This window comes from Nuphar pumila, chromosome 14 (genome assembly GCF_984573655.1).
Source record: "Nuphar pumila chromosome 14, dmNupPumi1.hap1.1, whole genome shotgun sequence".
NCBI classification, from domain to species: domain Eukaryota; kingdom Viridiplantae; phylum Streptophyta; class Magnoliopsida; order Nymphaeales; family Nymphaeaceae; genus Nuphar; species Nuphar pumila.
The window spans coordinates 70,872,324-70,895,542 of record NC_143262.1 but is presented as its reverse complement, the minus strand read 5'-3'; the positions used below and the strand labels follow the sequence as shown (position 1 = coordinate 70,895,542).

Genomic DNA, 23,219 nt, shown 5'->3' with positions numbered 1-23,219 from the left:
TTCCTGGAAATAATTCTCTTATTTTATAACGAGAAAACAAGTGAAACAGTACATTTCGGCCTGGTAGAATAGGTAGGGCAGAAATTGATCCAAATGTATCATATAAGAGAGGATTTCAAAGTAATCTGAGTGAAAATCCATGTCTTGAAGAAGGTGTAGGAGGAGGAGAACCTAAACCTTTTGCAGATGCAGACTTCGAACGAGGCATGGTTAAAAAACAAAACAGATTTACCAAAAAAAAATGTCGGCTTCCAAACGATGTCTGACAGAAAGAAAAAGTTGTTCAGCGTTGTGAAACAGAAACAAAGGAAGATACGGTGGCTGACGGCGAGTGTGAAGGCTGCCACAAGGGGATTCCGGCGATGGCTGAAAATACACCGTCACAGCAAGAGGGTTCCGGCGAGTTTTGAAGATGCGCCAGTTACTGCAAGAGGATTCCGACGTTTCCCGATCACGGCCAGAAGATTCCGGCGTCTCTCTGTCACGGCAAGAAAATCTCGACGAGGATAGGATCGAACGGTACTCCGAGGGTTTTTCGGAAGAAAGAGAGGAAAGAGAGAGAAAGAGGGTTTTCGTTTTAAGGGTTTCGTTTTTAAGAAAAACGAAAAGGTGTGAAAATAAAATGAAACGATGCCTTTTTTTTTAAAAAAAACGGGTGTTAAAAAAAAATCCAAGGGGTATCGGGTCCGTTCAGTTAAAATTTAAAAAAAAAATTTAGTCGATTAAAACTTTATCGGTCGACTAAGAATGTGCGACTCATTCTAAACATCAGTCGACTAGAAATATATCGGTCGACTAATATGGTGCGATTCATTCTAAAATTTTAAAGCATCAGTCGACTAAGATTTTATCGGTTGACTAATATAGTGCAATTTTGAGATTTTGTTCAAAAATCAGCATTTTTATAAATCCAAAAAAGAGCAAATACCTAGTTCTCTCCTAATTCTCATAAAATCTTCATTTTTAAGAGGTTTAGTGAAGATATCAGCATGTTGTTCTTTAGTGAAAATAAAATTTAATGAAATATCTCCTTTTAACACATGATCTCTTAAAAAATGATGTCTAACTTCAATATGCTTAGTTTTTGAGTTCTGAACAGGATTTTTCGAAAGATTTATAGCACTAGTGTTATCACAATAAATAGTTGTTGTGGAGTAATTCAAACCAAAATCTTTTAAGGTTTGTTTCATCCATAGTACTTGTGAACACGCTAAACTAGCTGCTATATATTCTGCTTCAGTTGTTGAGAGTGACACTGAATTTTGCTTTTTACTAAACCAAGAGACTAAGAAATTTTCTAAGAAATGACAAGTTCCACTAGTACTCTTGTGATCAGATTTACTTCCTGCAAAATCTGCATCACTATATGAAACTAAATCAGAAGAAGATGAATTTGGGTAAAACAAACCGAAATCTAAAGTATCTTTCAAATAACGAAGAATTTGTTTTACTGCAGTTAAATGAGATTCCTTTGGATTAGCTTGAAATCTTGCACACATACAAACACTAAACATAATATCAGGTCGACTAGCAGTTAAGTATAATAGACATCCGATCATACCTCTGTAGAGCTTAGTATCTACACTTTTACCATTTTCATCTTTATCAAGAGAAGTAGTTGTACTCATAGGATTCCTTCTTGATTTCGATGAGTCTATTCCAAATCTCTTGAGAAGTTCTTCTGTATACTTAGGCCGATTGATGAAGATTCCTTCTTCAGTTTGCTTTATTTGAAGTCCAAGGAAGTAGTTTAATTCGCCCATTAAACTCATTTCAAACTCTTCCTGCATAGCTTTAGCAAATTCTTTACAAAGAGAATCATTAGTAGAACCAAATATTATGTCATCAACATAAATTTGCACAATAAGAATATCTGAATTAAGATTTTTAATAAATAAAGTAGAGTCTACCCGACCAATGGAAAAACCAGATTGTTCTAGAAAATTTTGTAGTCTTTCATACCACGCTCTTGGTGCTTGTTTAAGTCCGTACAAAGCTCTTTTTAATTTGTAGACTTTTTCTGAATATTTCTCATTTTCAAAGCCTGGAGGTTGCTCTACATAAACTTCTTCATTGATGTGTTCATTTAAGAATGCACTCTTAACATCAGTTTGATATAACTTGAAGTTCATGTAACTAGCAAAAACAAGTATCATTCGAATTTACTCTAATCGAGCCATTGGTGCATAGGTTTCATCAAAATATATGCCTTCTTCTTCATTATAGCCTTGTGCTACTAGCCTTGCTTTGTTTCGAATGACTTCACCATTTTCGTCCAGCTTATTTCGGAAGACCCATCTTGTTCCAATTACTGGATGATCCTTTAGTCTATCAACTAGATCCCAAACATCATTCCTAGTAAATTGGTTAAGTTCTTCAGACATGGCCAAAAGCCAAAATTCATCACCACAAGCCTCATTGATATTCCTTGGTTCTATTTTAGATATGAAAGCAACATTTGCAATATATTTTTCTAATTGCCTTATAGTTTGAACACCACTTTTTATTTCTCCAATAACTTGTTCATGTGGATGATTAGGAACTTCTTTCCAAACAGGTTGAAGAGGAATATTTTCTTGAGAAGTATTCTCTATCAAGGGTTCTTCTTGAAGTCTTTCTTCTTCTCCTTCGCTTAGAGGTATAATCTGCTCACAATTCTCATCAAATGCAACATGTAAAGATTCTTCAATGCAAGATGTTCTTTTATTGAAAATACGATAAGCTTTACTACTAGAAGAATATCCAAGAAATATTGATTCATCTGATTTTGAATCAAACTTATCAAGATTATCTTTGGTATTTAACAAGAACCATTTACTACCAAAAATTTTGAAATATGAGATCTTTGGTATACAATCATAATACAATTCAAAACATGTTTTATGTAAGATTGGTTGAATAAGAACATGGTTTAAAACATAACATGTTGTATTTCTTGCTTCAGCCCAAAAGTATTTTGGTAAATTTTTATCTTGAAGCATGGTTCTAGCACATTCTTGCAAAGTTCTATTCTTTCTTTCAACAACTCCATTTTGTGGAGCCGCTCTAGGAAAAGCAAAGTTGTGAGATATACCATGTAAATGACAAAACTTTAGAAAAGATTCATTTTCAAATTCACCACCATGATCACTACGAATTTTAATTATAGATATAGATTTTTCATTTGTAATTCTTCTACAAAGTTTAGAAAATTCTGAAAAAGCATCATTTTTACTTTTTAGAAAAATCACCTACGTAAATCAAGAATAATCATCTACTATAACAAAAGCATACTTGCTACCATTCAAACTTTGAATTTTAGATGGTCCAAATAGATCTAAATGTAAAAGTTCAAGAGGACGTTTTGTTGAAACTATATCTTTTGCTTTAAAAGAACTCTTGATTTGTTTACCCCTTTGGCAAGCATCACATAAGTGATTTTTCTTATATGGTATTCTAGGTAGGCCTTTTACAAGATCATTCTTGGATAACTTGGAAATAATTTTAAAGTTAACATGTCCAAGTCTCTCGTGCCATAACTATTGAATTTCATTTGAAACAATAAGACATTTTTCATTAAAAATGGGTAACTCATCTAGATATAGTTCATACACATTGTTCCTTCTTTTACCTTTAAAAATGATCTTTTTAGATTGAAAATCAGAAATTAAGCATAAATCATTTTCAAAAGAAACATGAAAACCTTTATCACATAATTGACTAATAGAAAATAAATTATGCATTAAACCATCTACTAAAAGAACATTTTCTATCAAGAGAAATTTTGGATTACCAATATTACCAATACCTATTACTTTTCCCTTGTTATTGTCACTAAAGGTGACGGTTCCTCCATCCTTACTTTGGAGGGTGGAAAATAACTTCGGCCTTCCTGTCATATGTTTGGAACAACCGCTGTCCAATATCCATTTGCTCTTTATTTTGTGTACCTACAATAAAATTAGAAGACAAAGCATTTGACCCCTTTCTATTTTCGGGTCCATGAGAGTTAGTCTTAGGAACCCATATCCATTTGGATTTTGGTTTCCTTTGATAATAAATATTCTTTCTATAAAAAGATTTAGCATTTCTAGAGTAATCATGTCTAGCATTATAAGCTTTATAAGTTCCATGATTAGATGCATTTCTAGAAAATTTAGCTCTTTGAACAAATGGTTGAAAATATTGTCTTTGATTTTTCACCACATAGTTTGGTCTATTTTGAGTATCAAAGAAATTATATCCCAATCCAGTTTTATTAACCGTGCATCTTTGAGAACCAAGAAGTCTTTCTAGATTATCTTTTCCATTTGTGAATTTGGTTACAATAGAAAGAAGATCATTTGATTTTTCTTTTAGACTAATTATTTCTTTTTGTAAGAGATTGGTTCTAATTCCAATTTATTTTGTCTCAAATGCTTGGCAAGAGTTTTCCTTCTTGAGATCTTCTATCTCTTGAAGTAACACTTTGTTTTGAGAGTCAAGAGTTAAATTTGCAGTTTTTAACTCCTTGTTTTTAGAACTTAGACTTTTAAATTTAGCATATAAATCATTAAATGTTTCTAATAACTCATCATAGTCGAATTGACTTACCGAATCTTCTTGTGCTACAAAACACATGTTGGCGTCTTCTTCATTTGATTCTTCATCGGAAGAGGAGTCACTATCATCCCAACACGCTTGAAATGCCTTTTTCTTCTTAAATTGGTCCTTGGGCTTGATTTTGAGAAGAGGACAATCTTTCTTGATATGTCCTGCCTTTTTGCAGTTAAAGCACTTGACTTCATTTGGATTGGAAGAATCCACTTTCTTTACCTTTCTTTGAATTCTTCCCTTTTTGATGAATCTTCTGAATTGCCTTATAATGAATGCAATATTTTCATCTTCTTCTGAATTTTCTGAGTCAGAAGTAGCCTTAAAAGCAAGAGATTTCTTCTTAGGCTCTTCTTCTTGTCTGTTTTGAAGTTGGACTTCATATGCCATAAGGTTACCAACCAAATCTTCAAAAGTGAGAGTGTTAAGATCATTTGCCTCTTCAATAACAGTGGTTTTTATCTCCCATTCAGGAGTTAAACACCTTAGGATCTTTTTGACTAAATCCACTTGTGAATATTCTTTTCCAAGGGATTTCAGAGTGTTCGTTATATCGGTCATTCTTGTTACCATGTCCGATATAGATTCATTTTGCTTCATTTTAAACAATTCAAATTTATGAACTAAAGAAGTAATTTTGGATTCCTTTACCTTTGACGTACCTTCGTGAGTCACGAAAAGAGTATGTCAGATTTCATTTGTTGTAGAGCATTGAGAGATGCGATTGAACTCTACCTTGTCAACGGCACAATACAATGCATTCATTGCCTTGGCATTAAGTGAAGCAGTCTTCTTTTTTTTATCGGTCCATTGGTTGAAATCAGTTGATGGAGTTTGGTATTTCTCTGAAACAACTCTCCAAATATCGAGATCCATGGATTGCAAGAATATTGTCATTCTCACTTTCCAGTATCCATAGTTTGTTCCGTCGAAGAGAGGAGGACGAACAGAGGAGCTTCCTTCTTTGTGCTGAGATGTTGTAGTTGTCATGCTAGATGATGATCAAATAAAAAAATAGCAAACCTGCTCTGATACCAATTGAAAGTGCAGTATGATCGAGGCAACGAGCACTAGAGGGGGGGGTGTGAATAGTGCTTTTAAAAATTGTCTGCGGAATATAAATGTATTTTGCAATTTGAAAAGCAATCACACAAAGGAACACAAGATTTTATCCTGGTTTGGTCTTTCCCGACCTACATCCAATCCCCAAGCAAAACCCGCTTGAGATTTCCACTATCAACCTTGTGTAACTACAAGATCATACAGACCAAATCCGGTCCCACTTTCAGTAACACTCCTACTGAAAGCAAACAACTCCTTTAAACCAAGGATTCCTTCCTTTTACAGAAAATAAGTAATAACTTACAATACAACCTATGAGCCCTTCTTTTGAATGCAAATAAGATGCAATTGGCTTTTGAGGTTGTTGAAATACTCTACTCACGAATTCACTATCTCTCAAACGATTTTGAGTGAAAAACTGAAGTGAAAATATCACGTGAGTGAGAAAATGAATATGAGTGAAAAGCAAAGTTAAATTTATTCAAATTGAGTGAATTGAAGTGCTTTTGAGTGTAAAATGCACTCATATTTATAGTTGAAAGTTTCCATACATTGAGGGTATGAAAGTGTGTCAAAACAGTCCATTTTGAACGATCAAAACGTTTAAAAAACGAAAAGACACGCATTTTTGAAGTTTCAGGAAAAATGACAAAATTAGTCGACTGAAACAGTAGTTAGTCGACTAATAGTTAGTTATTAGTAGACTGACAGTTATCGTCGGTCGACTGATCTGTTTATTGAGCTGTTTGAAAATCTAAACTTTTGAAACTTAGTCGACTAGAGATAAAATTAGTCGACTGATAATATCATCAGTAGATTGAAAAACTTTTTAGTCGACTGCTGCTAAAATCTACTGAAAAACATACATTCTATCCGGTCGACTGATAAAACCTTCGATCGACTAATTTGACAAAAATGAGTTTTTAGAAAATATGGCGCGAAAGGATTAGTCGACTGGTAAGTCTATTGGTCGACTAATAAACACAAAAATTTAAGAAAAGAGTTTTCTAAAAAGATTTTCAAGAGAGGTTCTTTTAGAAAAGTTTTTCTAAAGACTTTTTAGGTAAAATGCAACCTAAATATGCACTCTAAGTAAGGCTCTTACAAGAATCTAAGACTTTTAATGAATTTAACATTTGCACACTAGTCTTCAAAGATTCTTCATCGAATTCTTCAATGTCTTCATTGCCTTAGCTGAAATGCAGTTGATTTCACTTTCTCATCATCAAAACCTTGTACTTGAAGTATCATGTATGACTTCATTGTCGTAACAACAAGCACTTGGCCTATTCATGGTACAACAACTGCTCTGGCTCTGCGGCTCTTACGAGCAATGGCCTAGTCAAGGTGCAACAACTACTCTGGCTCTGCGGCCCTTACAAGAAAAGTGCCCTTACAGGTGAAACATAGAAACGGGCCATTCTGGTAGCGTTCCAACAACATGGCATCCTTGTGCCATTCAACTGGTTCCGACAGCTTTTCTGCCAACCATTTTGACAACACTTCCCCTGCTTCAACGACATGAGTAAGTCAAATCTTTCTACGTTGTAGAAAGTACTTGACGGAATATGGGCAACACGTCATCTATATGATAGAGTAACATGCTACGCTCTTTTCGAGCTTGGTTGAGCTTCTTCAGAATTTTCTGCAGCACTTCCTCTTTTTATCTGAAGAAGTGTGTGTTTCCTTTAAGCTGATGAATATTTTTTCAGAATTCCAGCAGCACTTTCCCTCTTTGACGGAGAAATCACTATGCTTTAACTCAGGAATGGATGTGCACCGTTGTACGTACTTTGCATTCATCAAGGTTCGATAGAACCTTGGGCCATATCCAGACCAAGCACAAGTGACTTAGTTCTTACGAAAAAGCAGTTTTGCGCAAAGGCGAAGCCTTTTCAATAGGGGCTTTAAATTGAATAAATTTGAAAATGAAATTGAAAATGAAATAAAAAGATAAATTTGAATTTATAATTGAAAATAAAAAATGACTTTGAATTTAGAAATGAAAATTGTTTTTGAAAACTTATTTCGAAAATCACTTAAAAAATTGAAAATAACTTGAAATAATTTGAAAAAGATGAAAAATAATGATGCAATTCTATCTTAATTGATGAATACACAATGTTTTTCCATTGTGCATTTGAAATAAAATAAAAAAATAGAACAAGGTAATCATGAAATTAAGCTTAAACTAAATGCTTATTCATTCCTAAACTAAGCATAAAGTTAAAATTCACATTGAGTATTTAATTACAACCCTCGAATTGAATAGAACAACTCAAAAGGAAAATAATAAAGAAAATTAAATTTCTGCAAAATTGAGCAAACATTTTAGTAATAAATGTAAGCTTAGTCAAATTTTCCTTCAATATTAGAAAATTGAAGGAAATCATCCAAAATAGGCCTTTCAAGCTCCAAAATAAGAAAAAATAAGCAAAATAAAATAAATGATGTATCAAAATACTCATAATCGTTATGAAGACTCTGAACTTATCTTAAAACCATTTAAGATTGAAGATTTTTGAAAAATCATGGAAGAAAAATTCGAAATTGAAGGTCTTTTATCAAAAACAAGAATTTGAGAAAAAGTGAACAAAAATATGTAATTTAGATATTTTAGAGGCCATACGAATTCAAATTGTACCAAATTTGTGAGAAAAGTTTTCTAACATGATTAGAAAACTTTACCAAGTTACAGAATGAGAAAATCAGTTCTGGTTTAGAAATGGTGACTTCGGAAAGTCACCATTATGTTTTAGGAAATGAACCTATTACAGAATATGAAGTTATGTAACCAATTCCAAATTTTAACAGAATTAAAATAACAAATAGATATAAAAATTGACAAAAAATAAACTAGACACATAAAGAAAAACAACTCTTTTTACAGATTTGGAAAATGATCTCCCATTAGGGAGATATGACTCTAGGAAAATAGACTAAAATCTGTGCAATATAAATAATGCAGAATGATAAGGGTCTGGTTTTTAATCAAAATAAAGCATGAAATGATCATAGAAATCACTACAAATTGGCAAAAATAAACTATATTCAATCACAAAGATGCCTTTTTTACGGATCGAAAATACGATCTCCGGTTAGGGAGATACGCCTTCGCCAAGTTGGCCCTGATTTGAATAACGATTTGCTGAATAACACCATAAATCGCAATAGCGATTTGCTGAAGACACTGTAAATCGCAATAGCAATTTACTGAAGACACTGTAAATCGCAATAGCGATTTACTGAAGACAATTGTAAATCGCACAACGATTTACTAAGAGACACTGTAAATCGCAATTGCGATTTACTAAATAAAATTATAAATCGTAATTGTGATTTATTGTAGAATATTGCAAATTGAATGGCGATTTGCTAAAGAGGACTACAAATCGCAGTGGTGATTTGTCGAAGGACATCACAAATTGAAATAGCGATTTGCTAAAGAAAGTAGCAAGTTGAATGACGATTTGTTGAAGGACACTAGAAATCGAACAACGGTTTGCTGAAGGATGTTGCAAATCGAATGTCGATCTGATTTCTACTGTAAATCGCTACTCTCTGATCTGATTTCTACTGTAAATCGCTACTCTCTGATCTGATTTCTACTGTAAATCCCTACTCTCTGATTTGATTTCTATTGTAAATCGTTACTCTACTCAGTTTGACGTTGCCACCATTATCTCTGTTGTAAATCATTATTCTCTGTCTACTTAGTTCGATGTTTGCACTTTGGTATCATGATGAACAATAGACAAAATACTGATTTTTCTGGTAGTTTAACGAACATACGACGACAAAGGGTGCTTCGGCAATAATAGACGACGACGACGACGATAAAAGGTGCTCCGACGATAGCAGACGACGACAAAGGGTACTCTGACGACAGTAGACAACGACAAAGGGTGCTCTGGCGGTAGCAGACGACGGCAAAGGGTGCATCGTCAATTGAAGCTTCTGTTACAATAGATGGTGCATCGTCAAAGGGTGATCTGGAATGTTTAGGGTGACATATTGCGAGGAGCTCCTGTTAAAGCAGAGGAGTTTACTCCTTAGGGTGAAAACGATGATGATTTTAACTCTTTCTGGCGGGAGGACATTTTTGTAATTTCCTCAAAACATCATTTTATGACGCTAATAGTGGGAAAGGGTACTTAAGTCTTTGCAAATGCACCAAACTCCGATGCTAAGTGATGCCGACACACACAGGGAAATGAGCCCCATGTGATTACATACGTGGCACTCATTCAGACCCAAGAACATGCACCTACGTGTTCCGAGGGAGAACATATAACCTGCTTCGATGCAGATAGGGGGTGCACATGAGCCGAGTTCGAACCAAGCCTAAGTTGTTCGAACTTGGCTCGCTTAGAAACACCCCTGTTCAAGCCCAGAATCGAGCCGAGTTGAGATTGATCTGAGTTTTAAATTTTTTTTTGATCCCCAACCTCTCCAAAAAAAACTAACTGCATCACTGTTGGGCCAAAATGCCATTTTGATTACTTTGGTGATAAAAAATGCAGGTACTCTAAAACAACGAGCTACATGAAAAGTCTTAAAAGGAGATTGGGACTCGCTACTTTCGTGGAGATGTCCAAAACATTTACTCATTAGAGAAACAATTAACTTTTGTTTTTTTTCTTGCAAACATATTTATATATAGTAGTTTTACAAGCTTTATCGAATTTACAGCCCAAAAACTCGAAAGTAGGCGCCTGTGAAACTTAGAAGCCTATTGCAAGTGAAATGGGGTTTTCAGGATGTTTTTCATAAATCTGACCCCATGGATGCGTTTGGCATGGTCGATTTGCTAGAATAAAATTTGGATCATGCTTTTCATTGAAAAAATAAAAATTTCAGCTTGAATAATTATGAATTTTGTAGACTGTCAATCTTCAAACACTACAAAAACTTACCCACATGTCAGAATTGAACCATCAGAGAGTCCATTTTTATAAAATCAAGTCGCATCTATACAGACATAATTGAGAAAAATGTGAAAAACGCACCTTCAGAAGGTCGGTAGGCACATATCAGAGCAAGCAACGACCCCCCTACTCTTGTATCGTCCGACATGCAAGTAAGGTTTTATAAGGTTCAAAAATCGATGGTGTAATTTTTTTATAAATAATTAAGGTTTAAAAATCAATTTTTTATAAAAAAGTATTATCCAAATGTCATTTTCTAGCATATCAACCATGTCAAACACATCTACAGAATCATATTTGCCAAAACAACCTGAAAGTGTTTGCTCTCTGCCACTTTTCACACACACACACACACACACACATATATATATATATATATAAAGTCACAAGGACACATTATTTTTGTTCAATTTTCTTTTAAAAATAGTATACAAAGGGACACACATGAGGGCGTAAAAGAATCCCTGTAACATATATATATATATATATATATATATATATATATATATATAGAGAGAGAGAGAGAGAGAGAGTATATACATATAGAGAGAGGTGGTAGTTGCTAAACTAACCGCCCTGATAACTGGGCTTTTGATTTATGTTTTTCTTAAATTTGACCATACTGATGCGTTCTACATGGTTGATTTTATAGGAAACGACTCTTGGGTCATCCGATTCCAATACTACATTAGGTTTTTATAAGGTTTCAAAAATTGATGGTCTAATTTCCTAAAAATGTTGTTTTTCATAAAAAAAATAATCCAAGTGTCATTTTCCAGTAAATTGAGTGTGCACGTGTACGGTCATATTTAATTAATACATAGAAAAACCCTTCAAAAGCTCGGTTAACACGATGGTTAGTAGCTACCAGCTTCTCTCTCTCTCTCTCTCTATCTATATATATATATATATTGAGGAGTAAGCTCCCCTTTGTCTGGTAGAAGCAGCTAGTGCACGTCACATTGTGTTGAGAAGTTGCAAGTTCGAATCCCAATGGTAAAAAAGTTGGGAGCTTATAACAAGCAAATGGGGTTTTTGAGGTATTTTTCGCAAATCTATCCCTGCTGATGCATTCAGCATTGTCGATTTGCCAGAAAATAACACTTGGATGATGTTTTTTCGATTAAAAGTTGTGAGCTTTTCAGCTTGAATATTTATGCAATTTATAGATGGTCGATTCTTATATAAAAATCTATTCATGTATTGGAATAGGATGATCCAAGCGTCCATTCCTCAAGCATCTAGAATACATCTATGCATTCAGATTTGAGAAAAGCATGAAAAAGACCTTTCAAAAGCCCAGCAAGCTGACAATAGTCATAGATCGGAGTAAGCAGACATCCCCATCTGGCCTACCATAGCCAATGAGCGTGCGGCGTCCATCATACCTGCGATGCACAGAGGCTGTGTCCATCATCTGCAATGTACAGCCCTGGTGTGTTGGCCCGCGTAGTAGTGTGTGTGTTTCTTGACTTTATTCTATAAAGTTAAAACGGAATTAAATCCACCCATGCTATCCCCTTTTTTCTGCCATTTTTTTCATCCTGTAAAACTTATTAATTATGTATTTATTAAACATTTTTTTTCTGCAGGACAGGGTGTTCCCACATGGACCCCACAGTGCATATCAAACACAGGACAACCACGCCCCACCAATGCTTGAGTCCCATTTCAGCGGGGCAAAAAGATTGACACCCCTTCTTTTGCCAAGACACACTCGTCCCATGTGTCCCACGTATCAAACGTGGCCCCCATGTCGTTGGGTATTGTTTTCCCCTGAATTTTATGCATTGCATACCCATATTTCCCTGAAAGATGTAGAAAGGGCATCCCTAAAATTTAAACCAAGAATACCGCTTCAGATATGAGATGAAATATGAATTTAGTGCTGGTAAACTAGTCGAATGAGAGCACAGCTGAGCATCACTTTACAAAAAAACTGAACAAGCCTAAGCTTGAATGAGTTGTTATGAACATGAGCTGGCTCATTTGAAGGGGAAAAACAATAGACAAGAAGAAAGATTAAACCTTATGGCTTGTTAATACAAATGTGGGCTTTTTGAAAGAATGATAAAAAGTGAAGAAGCGAAGTCCCAACCTCTTTGTATCTATAGACATGCCTGGCAACAAATTGCAAAATATAGAAAGTGATCTTCACATGCTGAACCGAGCTGAATAGCCCATGTTCAAACTTGGCTCATTTATCTAACAAATATCATATTGGATTACGAGTTTTATTTTACAAACCCAAACAAGAACATTGCTAAACTCAACTGAGCTGAATTACAAGCAGATTAGTTAATTTACCGGCCGGCCCATCCCGCAATTATGGTTACTGTAGGTGAAACAGAATTCTCCATTCCAAGTAATGGGCTTTCAAAACCAAAAGCCAAACACGCTGCAAGTGTGCTTTCTCCGGACTACGTCTAGGCATGTATGTCCTGAGCTTTAAGACACTGTTACCAAATACTCAGTCTGTGCCATAAGCTATTTTGATGCAGCAAGATCAGTAAGGACTCCTTCATTGGGCCAAACTTGTCGACTAGGCAGACTGGAGGTTTCGACCATGCAACCACAGTGGATTTGAAGAACAAAACAGTCTTTTGATCATTTTTATGTATATTGTTTTCAGCTTAGTGAACTGTTACAAACATGATGGCAGACAAAAAAATCTTCGATAATATAAGTTACAAAAATCTGCGCAATACAATCACCTTGTACTTTCTCCCCATGAAGATGACTTGAATGAAGAAGGTAAATAACACAATTTCAGCTCATTATATTGCAATCCAGTGAATCCCATATCCCTTTTCACATGAATCTGAAGCATAAGAAATGATCAAGCTAATGTCAGTAAAGTTCTTGAACATGGTTCTTTTATAACTAGCATGGCATTAGACCTTGCAACTGAGAATAGCCTGACAGATTTAACCTAGTACCTTGGAATACTGTGGAGAAAAAAAAAACTAATTTATTGCCAACATCCAATCAATCAGACCGCTCCCTCACATAATCTCATAAAATTATCTATGGAATAAATGAAATATTGCGATTTGTCCTTCATTGCTTTGAGATGGAATACAACGTTCCAAGTTAGGAAGCTCAAGACTGACAACGCCAGACTGGACATGTGGTTTCTGAAGCCTTATAGTTTTGTTCCCTATCATGGTTGGCATTTTCAGAACTTGGTATTAAACAGAGTTGCCAGTCGAGGAAGCGATACGGAAAGCGGAAGCAGGAAGAGAGGCACTTTCAAAATTTTAGGAAGCAGAAGCGTGGGACGACTTAGAAGTGAACCAAGAGTCGTCTCGGAACCGACCCAGAAAGCGAACCAGAAGCGAGGGGGAAGCAAAAAAGAGAAAAAAATAAAAATAAAAATACAAAAAAAAATGAAAAAAGGAGGAAGCGCGCTTCCCCAAAATGAAAAGTGTAACAACAACAACAACAACAACAACTACGCCTTCATCCTAAAACAATTGGGGTCAGCGATATGAACCAAAAAAGAAATTCATTTTGGGTCTTCCACATGAATCCTTTTCCTCCAATCATTTCTATCCAACGCCATGTCCTCGGTGAGGTTCAAAGCATTCATATCCTTTCCTATCATCTCCATCCAAGTCTTCCTAGGCCTACCCCGACCTCTTTTAACTAATATATTTTCCCATTTCACCAACCTTCTAACTGGAGCATCATTAGGCCTTCGCCGAATATGTCCAAACCACCGTAAACGATTCTCTCGCATCTTATTTTCAATGGGTGCAACACCTACCTTCTTACGTATCTCTTCGTTCCGAATCTTATCTTTTATTGTATTTCCACACATCCATCTAAGCATCCGCATCTCAGCTACACTCATTTTTTGAATATGATGTCTCTTGGCAACCCAACATTCCGTACCATATAGTAAAGCGGGTCTAATAGTCGTCCTATAAAACTTTCCCTTCAACCGCAATGGCATTCTACGATCGCACAGCACTCCAGTAGCACTTTTCCATTTCATCCACCCAACCTTTATCCTATGATTTACATCTCCATCAATTTCTCCATACTTTTGAATGATGGATCCCAAATATTTGAAATAATCATTCACCGGTATATCTTGCTCACCAAGCTTCACTACACTCCCATCACTACTTCGTTGCTTACTAAACCGACATTCCATATATTCAGTCTTACTCTTACTCAACTTAAAACCTCTAGCTTCCAATGTCTGTCTCCATAATTCTAACTTAGCATTAACCCCAGCTCTAGACTCATCAATCAAAACAATATCATCAGCAAACAACATACACCACGGTACATTTTCTTGAATTGATCTCGTAAGCTCATCCATCACTATCGCAAATAGGAAAGGGCTTAAAGCAGATCCTTGATGTAACCCAACCGTTATCGGAAAATTGGTTGTCACCCCTCCACAAGTGCGGACATTGGTTACTACTCCTTCATACATATCTTTAATTATACTAATGTACTTGAGAGAAACACCTTTCTTCATCATTGTCCACCAGAGAACGTCCCTAGGTACTCTATCGTATGCCTTCTCTAAATCAATAAAAACCATATGCAAATCTTTGTTCCTCTCTCTATATCTTTCAATAAGTTGTCTAAGAAGATGTATAGCTTCCAAAATGAAAAGTGTGCTTCCCCTAAATTGGAAAGCATGATTTCCATTTTTTAGGTGCGCTTCCCAACACGTTTCACACTTCCAAAACGCGTTTCGAAGAAGCGCGCTTCCAGTAACCTTGGTATTAAATGAGCCACACCCAACTTGGTGACTCGGGCAAGTCAAGGCTCTTCATTTAATTTATTTATGTATATAATACATTATATATAATACATGCACACACACACACACACACACATATATATATATATATATTAAAGCAAGATATTTGAATATTTTAGTATCTCCTAAGATTTTTCACACAAGTATATATGAGGTCAAAATTGCAAAGAAAACATAGGAAAATCTGAAAACTCATTTAGCATGATACACACATATATGTTAAATATTCTAATTTTCTCATATTTATATTATATATATATTATGTATGTATATACTTATAGTAATAGTAGAATGTATTTAGGGCTTAATGTATTTTTTATTTTTTCTTGTTTTCTTTTTTTTTTTGTTTTTTGTATTTCAATTGCAAGGACAGACTTGGCCCTTGTGTATATAAAATGGGATCTCCCCATTCTCTCTTTTATGCATTATTCTTGATGAACTTTAAGTTGATAAAATAATTATTTTTTAAGTGCTCTCTCTCTCTCTCTCTCTCTCTCTCTCTTTTGTGATTCTTGTGAGTGCTTTGTTGCAGTTGTATTCTTGCCCATAAGAGGCATTTGAGCTCCTATCTTTGTACACCATATCAAAGTCTTGAGCTCTTGATCCTTGGTGACATTGGTGGTCGTGCTTGTGTGTTTGTGGGCTAGTTGAGATTGAATCTCTCTCTATATATACCAAGGATGACAAGAAAGTTGTGGACTTCCTCTTTTATAAACTCAACTCATTCAACCATGTGATGTGGATCAACTCCATGAAACATCAGATATATGTAAGGTTTGTGGGGATTGGTTGAAGGTTCTGAAAAAGAACCTCAATTAATCCTTACATAAATAGAGAATGAGAAAACCGTGGAGCTCCAAGGGGATAAAAAGACTAAAGTCATTGCAGAATATGAGATAAAGTGAAAGGAATGGAAGATGTGTCATTCAAAGGTTATGATATGGCCCATTAATAGCATGGACATCATGGTGTGTTCCAATCTTGCCAAATTTGATTATTCCAAACAAGCATGGGACTTTATCAAAAGGATGTTCTCCATGTGAGATATTTCCCATATATATCTATAAAACAAGGTTCGGTCCATGCAACAAGGAAGAATGACCATAAGGGGAATACTATAGGGCATGTTTGGAAGCAAGAAAAACTCATAGGAAAAGAAAATTCTCCTATGAGAAGTTTTGATATGATAATTTTTCTAAATGAATTTTTTTCACTTGTTTAGAAAAATAAAGGGAAAAATGAAGGGAAGAAAAAGAAGAGGAATTGGTGGTGGTGGTTCTTCTTCGCCTTCTTATCCTCTCGCCTTCTTTCTTCCTTCTTTCCTTTGCAAATTCCAACGCCATCATCGCTGGAATGATGACTGTCTGAGCGTGGTTCTCTCAGACCTGCAGTCGGGATGAGCAGCGTGTTTCTCTGCTGCCTGACTCCCTTTGCAGCAGCCAACGTTCTCTGCAATTGACGTCTGCTGCTGAATTCTGGCCAATTCAGTAGGCCAGAATTCCCTGCTGGATCACCCTCTGTTAAGAGCGCCCAACTCGGTTTGAGGGAAGGCCTGGGTCACTGATCAGAATGTGGGATTCCTCCGCCTGCAATCGGTATAGAATCTTATCATCTCTCTCAATTGAATTCTGTAATTTAGCTGACCTGCAAATTCAGATTTTTATCTCCGCTACTATATTTTTGGGGGCTTCGATAATTTGCCCAGGTCAGCAGGTCAAGCTCCACCCGGAGTTCCCTGCTAGTCGGGTCATTCAAACCTCCAAGGCCGCCAAAATTCTTGGTTGTGATTCTTCCTTTTAGTTCTCTATTGGTTTAAGCCCTGGGTAATCACGTCTGCCTGCGTGGCTAACGCTGGTTCTCTTGCCGAGTTGAGCAGTCTGGGGGGTCGCCGGCAGATCCCCTTGTCGGTGCACTCCAGCGTCGCTCCAACATTACCATCCTTGTGTATATTCAGACGTCCTGTAGCCGCTGCCGGCTGTTGCTCGCCGACAGTCAGAGCACGATCAGGATCTGATCTCTGTCAGATTCAGTTCTGTCTTCTCTCCTCTGCTAATTCCGGCATTCAAGCCGGAATTCTCTTGATCGTGAACTTTGATAGGTGGTGATGGTTAGATGGTGGGTGGTGGTAGTGAGATGCGGTGAGATGAGTAGTGGGGAGTGTAAATCACCATTTTCCCTTGGTAGAAAACATTCTTCCACCCTGGAGGAATGTTTCCTATAAAAAAATGCACATTTTAGAAAAACTCTTAGAGAAAATTTCTCTCGTTTGGAAAGATAGGAAAATCCGTACATTTTTCCTTCCTACCTTCACTTTTCCTAAATCTTTCTCACTTTCAAACATGCCCATAGTATTTTTACCCAACTTTGGGACGAGCTTGCGATGTTGGAGCCTAAGTGGCATTGCTTACTTGATGTAGAGCTTCGCTAAAAGAAAATTAAGGCGAAGCAATTCTTTTAATTCATCATTGGCCTTCGATTTGAGTATGATCAAGTGAAGGCCTCTTTATTACATAGAGGGAACATTCCATCCATCGATGAGACGTTGGAGGAGAATATATTAAAAAAATTTAGATCTTCCAGCAGTGGAGGAGATTCTGTTCTAACGGTATCTAGGTGCGGCTCCAACACCAAAACCTTCTAAGTCCCCTCACTTCTTCAAGCAAGGCAATGAGTATGAACCCAAAAAGAAAATTGTGTTTCACCATTGCAATGAACCGGGGCATATTAAACCATATTGACCCAAATTGAGTAAGAAAGTAGAAAAAATGGTTATGGTAGAAACTTTTTAATAGTCAAAGGCGAGAGAAGAAAGTAAAGCAAATATGTCAATTAGGAACATGTCTTCTCACCATCTTGTAGTTTTTCAACCTTTACTCAAAATATCTTCCTTTACTGGGTGTAAACACCCTAAAATTTGCAGGTCCGTTCCGGACATCTCTTTTCGCAGATGCCAAACCCCTGCAGGGCAGTGTCGAGTCTCACCCCTAGGTTTACCCCAGTCTAGAGATCAGTCTACCCTCAATTTGTCAATAAAATTATCATTTTACCCCAGAGTCACCCTTAGCCTTTCTGTCAGTCAGACCTAGCCAAGCTCATTTTAAGTTCAGAATTGTTAGAATGTCTGTCATTTCTAGCTCTCTTGAGCTCACGATGAGCGAACCTTGATCATTTCTGACCATTTCAGCTAAAATTAATTTATTTCTCAAGAAATGGGCTCATTTTTAGCTCAAAATTTAACCAAACTGTCCCCAAGTCAGTTAAACCCAGAAGATCTTATTCCCATGAGTCTAATATGAGTTCATCAAGACTTTAAATGGTCCGGTTCTAGTTCAAAATGACTTTCTGCATTCTCAGACCTTCATTTTAGCTCATTTTAGCTCGTTTGAGCTCAATTCAGTCCAAATTGAGCTAACCTCAGTCAGTTGAGGTAGTGTTTTAGCTCTGAATTTAGTTCACCTGAGTATAATTGACTTTCAATTTAGTTTATTTTGATTTTATCCAATTCAAATTAGTTCAGACCAGTACTGCACCGTATTTCTACCCCTGCAGGGCAAAAAAAATATCCGAGATCCAATCCATTTCAATTCGGATATCGGATCCAATGCTGGATCTGGTGTCCAACTTTCATCCCGGACCTGGATTTCTCATCTGATTTATTTTATAATCCATATCCAGAGTCCAATCTATTCATTGAACCTGAAATATCCCATCAGATATCCAGGATTCAATTAATCATTTCAAATCCATTTTCATCTGAATCCACCTTCCTATCCATTCAGAACGATAATTGAATCAATTTCTGAGTTTTGAACTCAGACTCAGATCCACTTCATCATCTGACATCTGAAATCTATGTTTATTTCTTGGATTCTAATCCAGATTCAATTCCATCCACTGAGTTTGATCCAAGATCCAAAATCCAAATCCCAATTTTCATCGTGAATTTGGGGTTTTCATTTCAATTTTCAAAAATCCATATTCAGGGTTCGATTGCCATTTCAGATCAATTTCCTTCTATCAAGATCCATATCCAATTTTTATTCAAATCCTTAGATCCAGATATTTTTCAAAATTCAATTTTTATCCTAATTTCAAAATCAATTTTTGAATTTCAAATTCAAATCCATCTTTTGAAAAATACCCTAGATTTTGAAATATCAAAATGGATCCAGATCCAAATTCAACATCCAATTTTTATTCAAAATCAATTCTTGGATTTCAAATTCAAAATTCAATTTTTATCTCAATTTCAAAAATAATCTTTGAATTTCAAATCCAAATTCAATATTTTTGCAAAATTTCTCAAAATTCAATCTGGATCCAATTTTAACTCAATTTGGATTTCGAAAATCAAAATTGAATCTTAAATCCAATTGAAATCCGTTATTTTCAAATTCCCCTTTTATTTCTCATCTTTTTCACTTGTATTTTTAAACCTTTCATCTTAATTTTAAAATAAAAAAGAAAAAATACATTTTTCAAAGAAGGGGGTGCCACTTGGCATTTTCAAAATTAAATCAAATTTGTTTTTAAATCTACTTTTAAAACCCCCCCTTTTTGCTTTTAAAAACACACATGGGCATCACTTGCAAAGTGATGTCATGTGTCAAGGTTTTAATCAACTGCCCATTTTACCCATTTATGAAACTTGGAAAAGACCCACATGGGCACCCACTTGCAAAGGGGTGCCATGTGTCAAAATTTTCCAAAGTGGCAATTTTTCCCATTTAAAAAAATGAAAATGCCCCACATGGGGTTGGCGCCAATCTTGAGATATTTTCTAAGTTTTTGATGCCCAAAAATACCCCCAAGTTGGGCTATAAATAAGACCCCTTGAGGGTCTCTTTCCATAACTTGAAAGAAATTGAGAACTCCCTTGAAAGTAGTAGTTCTCTTTCTTTCTCTCCTCTCTCTCCCCTCTCTCCTTGGAGTTGGCGCCACCCTTGGAGCTTCTCCTCTCCTTCTTCCTCATTTGGTGCAAGGTAATCCTCTTCTCCTTCTTTGTTTGATTTGATTTATATTTTGTAGTTTCTATTTTCTTTTGCTTTTTTTTTAAGCCATCAAGAAGATGGAATTTGATCTTCCATAGATCAAATTCTCCTTCAATTGGCAATATCAAATAGATCTAATGCATTGTTTTATTTAATTTTTACATTAGATGATGTTTCTTTTTCAAAATTATATCATCCATGAATGTAATTTGCTTTGATCATGTTCAATTACCTTCAATCCATATTTTCAATGTTGGCCTATTCAATCTGAGTTGATTTGACCCCTTTTAAAAATCGGTATAGATTTGAGCCATAAATAGGCCCTTTATCTTCAAATTTTCATGAGTATTCACTTTGTCAAGGGACAACAACTAAGCAAAAATCCTTGTTGCAGGAGATGGTCTCCAACCCTATAAATCATTTTTTAGCAAGAAAGCCATACCAAGTTCAAGAAGGTAACAAACAGGTCCAATAGAAAGTCTGAGTAACATTATCATCTTGGTCACTCGTTTAGAAGTGAGAAACCGGATCTATGAGTGCCATGCATTCATTAATTTCATCTTCTTTAGATTCCCTCAAAAGGTGGCACTGCAACCTGCTCTATATTCTACCATTGGCTAACCATGAAGCTTGAATCTCTAGCACTTCTCAAAAGGCTTGGAAATTTTATCAAGAAAGGTATTTATCACACCATTAGTCCCTCCAAAAAACTAGTTCACTCTACCATCCTAATTTGACTCACACACGCTACTAGAACTCAGCTAAGGCACCTAGCAAACATTTCCAAAGCCCAAAACTTCTCTTCCAATCACCATATGTTTCCCTTTCCATGACCTATCTCCTACAACATATTTCCTCCTTATGAGTTGAACAAAAAGATGACAAATAAAAGGTAATTGAACACGATCAAAGCAAATTACATTCATGGATGATATTTTTCAAAAGATGGTTTCTATAGATCTCATCGAAGTCATTTTTATCTGAAAATTGTATTGTATCTTCATGCATATGTTTTTAGGATCTCCACAAAAAATCAGATCAATCTGACTTGATTTGACCCCTTTTAAAAATCAGGATTCGGACCCTGTCATTCTGGACCGTCCAGATTTTACCTGAAATTAGACCAACTTGCGAGAGTGATTTCTCATTAACGAGAGATGATCTCTCTGATCCGTAAAAAGTTGTGTCTCCAGCATTGAATTTAGTTTGTTCATGCCAATTTTTAGCAATTTCTAAAGTGTTTTCATACCTGATTTTGGTCAAAAACCATGACCCTATCACATTATATCATTTTAATGACTCAGATTTTAGTCATTTTGTCAGAGTCAAATCTCCCTAATGGGAGATCATTTTCGAGATCGGTAAAAAAGATCTTTATATGCATGTCTAATTCATCTATGTAAAATTTCAACAATTTTTATGGTGATTTCTATTTCTTTTGCATTTAAAACCGAGACCCTATCTGTTTGCAATCTCAGGCATTGTTCAGACCTAGGATTGATTTGCTGCAATCATATCTCCCTAATGGGAGATCATTTTCCAGATCTATAAAAAGGAGTTTCTCCCTTACAATGTTTAGTTTATACATGCTAATTTTCATAAATTTTTATTTTCTTTTCATCTACCATTTAGATAAAAAATCAGAACCCTGTCATTTTTTTTTTGTCAGGCTTTACACAGGTTTTAGGCCAACTTGATTGGATTGAATCTCTCCAATGGAATATTTTTAAGATCTGTAAAAAGGATTTTTCTCCTTTGCATGTCTAATTTACCTTTGTAAATTTTTATCAATTTCTATGGATATTTCATATTTGATTCTAATCGAAAATCAGAACCCTATCATTTTGCCTCATTAAGCATTACTTAAATCTTATCTCATTTTGTTTAGATTAGCTCTCTCTAATGAAAAATCATTTTCAAAATTTGTAAAAAGGGTTTTTCTCCATTTTGTGTCTAGTTTATCCATCTTAAATTTCATAAACTTTCATATTCATTTAATATTCCAATTCTGCTAAAAACCAAGACTGGTTACAGAACTTCAAGTTTTGTAACAAGACCATTTCTTGAAATAGAACAGTGGCTTCTCGAAGTCACCATTTCCAAACCAGTATTGATTTTTCATTTCTGTAAATTAGAGTTGTTGCTTGGTTGAATTGAGCAGCTTTTCCCACAAATTTGGGAGAAATTGAGTCGGTTTAACCTCTGAAACACTCAAATTACAGAAACTTGTCTGCTAAAATCTAATTCTTTATTTCTAAAATTAATTCTCTACAATTTCAATTTCAATTTCAACTTCAACTTCAACTTCAACTTCAACTTCAACTTCAACTTCAACTTCAACTTCAACTTCAACTTCAACTTCAACTTCAACTTCAACTTCAACTTCAACTTCAACTTCAGTTTGGATTCTAAATCTCAATTTCAATTCTAAACTTCAATTTGAACTTTCAATTCCAAATCTCAATTTCAGGTTGATTTCGAAAACCATTTCTATCTTCAAAGTTATTTCAAGTTATTATTTTTTTTTAAAGTTGACCCAATTTCGAAGTATTTTCAAGAATATTTCATTTTTTTAAGTACTTTTCAAGTTAATTTGTCAATCATTTCTGAATTATTTTAGTTTAATATCAAGTCATTTTTAAAATTCAATTTTGAAGTATTTTCAATAATTACTTCATTCAATTTTCATACAATTTTCAAATTCATTTCCAATCATTTTTTTCAAGTTATTTTCAATTCAATTTTCAAAGCAATTTCAGAATTCAGAGTAATTTTTCGAATTCATTTCAAAATGATTTCGAAAATTTCTAAAGCATTTCATTCACAAAGGTTTTCTAAATATTTTCTAAACCAATTTCGAAATTCACTTGAAACAAAATT

At 35.2% G+C, this 23,219-nt stretch overlaps 1 protein-coding gene across 1 annotated transcript in view; it reads right to left on the bottom strand.

Annotated features, from left to right (window-relative positions):
- Positions 1-13,172: 13,172 nt before the first annotated feature.
- The window catches only part of LOC149816941 (uncharacterized), a 48,131-nt gene continuing 38,084 nt past the window's right edge, over positions 13,173-23,219 (bottom strand). Inside the window, exon 3 of the transcript XR_016427578.1 lies at positions 13,173-13,383. The gene's annotated coding sequence lies outside the window, so the exon portion shown is untranslated. The remainder of the gene's footprint in view (positions 13,384-23,219) is intronic.